At 43.6% G+C, this 2,637-nt stretch overlaps 1 protein-coding gene across 1 annotated transcript in view; it reads left to right on the plus strand.

The window, feature by feature from the left end:
- Positions 1–6: 6 nt before the first annotated feature.
- Positions 7–2,637, plus strand: part of NUB1 (negative regulator of ubiquitin like proteins 1) — a 21,512-nt gene continuing 18,881 nt past the window's right edge. The window contains exon 1 of the mRNA XM_019655427.1: positions 7–101. The gene's annotated coding sequence lies outside the window, so the exon portion shown is untranslated. The remainder of the gene's footprint in view (positions 102–2,637) is intronic.

Below are 2,637 nucleotides of genomic sequence, written 5' to 3' on the forward strand. Positions count from 1 at the left end.
CTTCATCCCGGTGGCGCGGGGGCGGGCCGGCCTCACCCGGAATGAAAACAAACGGTGGCCGCTGCCGCATCCGGGCACTCGGCGGGCACTCTGGTGGCGAGGTGAGGCGGCAGCGGCCAAGCATCTAGTCCCGGATTCGGGTCTCAGCGGCGCGGCTTGGCTACCCCCGTCCCTGCTGCGATCCCGACGCCTCCCCCGCCCGAATCAGGCGCTGCGGCAGCGGCGGGCGGTGGGCACCCCGCGCAGAGGCCCGGCAGGGACGGGGACCGGGGACGGGGACGGGGACCGGGACCGGGGGTTGCGGGCTGGGGCTTCGGGACGTGCCGGCGGTTTGCAGGGCCCTAGTTTTGCGCTGGGCTGGGCAGGGGTGGTGAGGTATTTAAACATTTTTTGAGTGTTGTTTTTGATGGGAGACAGAAATATATGTATTCATTAAAATTAGCCAAACAGAAAGCTTGAATCATAACACAGTTATTCCAGCTGTTTTACTTGGGCTTTATTTGCAATCAAAGCCTGATTTTCTTTGCTATTTAACGAGAGAACACGGTTCATTTTCTCGAACCTTGACGATCTGATTATTTCTCACCTTCCCTTAACTCTTATTTTTAAATACAGAACCTTTTATTACTCTAAGAAAAAATTTAATGTATTTTGTGTGTGTATATGTGTGTGTGTGTGTGTGTGTGTGTGTGTGTGTGTGTTTGAGAAGCTCTGGGTAAAGGTTGCGTAGATCAATTTATTACAAAAGTGAAAGTGAAAAATTGCAAGGCGTGGTTCCTGGTTTACAATGTTTCATTTTCAGTTTGGAGCAGCAATTAGTGTCTTTCTGCTTTTTGGGGGGCTATAGGTGGAACATTGTGTGGTCCGCACGAAACTGTCAATTCTCCAGTTAAAACCGAAAACTGATCTTTTAAACCTTTTTTCCTTTTGATTTGATTTAAAATCTGTATCTTCGATTACTCTGTTATCTATAACTGAAGTTTTGTAAGCTTCACGATAGCGGTTTCATCTTTGGTTAAACATTAAGTGGTGCCATGTAGACCCTCCTTGCTAGTTACTTGCTGATGGCTGGAGTGGGGGGGCACACTTGGTGCATGAAACCTTTTGGGCCTTGGGGAGTTTCTTGGATGGGGTGGCAGAGGGCTGTGCATTCAGCCTTCCAAAGCTGGGCTCCAGGAAGCAGCCCATGAAATGACACCCCTGTGATACGTTATTCAGAATTTCTGAAGATTTATGAGTAGGGAACTAAACTTTGAGTGGTGGTTGTGTAAGTCATTTGTGTTTGAAAAGCTAATTCCCATCAGGGCTAATACGTTTTTTCTGTGTGAGAAGCAGCTTGTTAGTGCCAAAGGTCTAGGGTTCTTTCGTAGGTCACCTGTTTGCACACAACCCCCTCCTTGATATATTTATTTCTTCCTCCCTTTTCTCCTCCTTGTCCTGGTTACCCTCTTTCTCTCCTCAAACTGATACAAACTAGATTCGAACTTGCTTTTAAAATACTTATTTATGTAATACACTTAAGTTATCAAACTTGATTTAAAAACCAAGTGAATTGGGTTTGGGGGAATGTGGACTACAGGCCCTGAGGAGAAAAAAGCAAGTTACTTATCTAGGTTACATTAACTCATGGATTTTTTTTTTCACTCTCTAGAACTTGTCTTCATCCTTCAGGACCTGATAACTTTTGACTTTTCTTACTGCTTGTCAGATTTGGCTGCACTACCCTTTTCAGCTGTTTCATACCCCAGGCAGCCTTGCCCACCCCTTTGAATTGCTCTGCTACTCAGGGCTGCATAGCCAGCCCCAGTGCTGGCAGGTGTTTCTTTGGGAGAGAGCAATTACATACATACAGGACTGAGAAGCAGCAAGGGATTTTGTGACAGAGTGCAGAATCTGATGCTGTAGGCAGGAGTCCCAGTGCTAGCTGTGGTGCTGCCTAATTTTGTGACCTTGTTGGAGTCATTTTACAAACCTGGGGCCTGGGTTTTCTCAGCTGTAAAATGATAAGCCAACCAATCAGTGTTTTATACGTAGATCTGCTGTTGTGCTGTTGTCACAAAATATGCAATACTTTTCCAGTATTTTCAATACTAAATTATTAATTTAAAACGTTCAGATATATAGACTATTTGTTATTGATAGTTCACCGCTCAACTAACTTTTCTTTATGTTTTCCTATCAGGATAGTTAGTCTTTTGTTTCATGTTAAACTTGCCAACATACGAGAGACTTTATAAGCTCTGTGTTGAGTTGCTTATAAAAGTTCACTAGTTTAGGAATTCATTTTTCTCCTATTTTATCTTTTCTCTTGGATCATAGAATAATAGGTTAAGAAATAGGAAAGTGTAATAAATCTTGCTACATATTAGCAACTTTGAAATACATGTTTTAATGTAATATATAATATATAATTGGATATATAATATATATTTCAGTATGTATGTTATATACAGAGGGTGCCAAAAAAAATGTGTACACATTTTAAGAAAGGAAAACTGTATTAAAGTTGTGATACCCAAGGGCCGGCTGAGTGGCGCATTGGTTAAGAGCTGGCTTGGGATGCCAGAGAGCCCTGGTTCGGATCCCACATATGAGGGCCAGTGACACTGCCCTCTACAGCTAAGATGCTGAACAACA

This window comes from Hipposideros armiger, unplaced genomic scaffold (assembly GCF_001890085.2).
Source record: "Hipposideros armiger isolate ML-2016 unplaced genomic scaffold, ASM189008v1 scaffold_239, whole genome shotgun sequence".
NCBI classification, from domain to species: domain Eukaryota; kingdom Metazoa; phylum Chordata; class Mammalia; order Chiroptera; family Hipposideridae; genus Hipposideros; species Hipposideros armiger.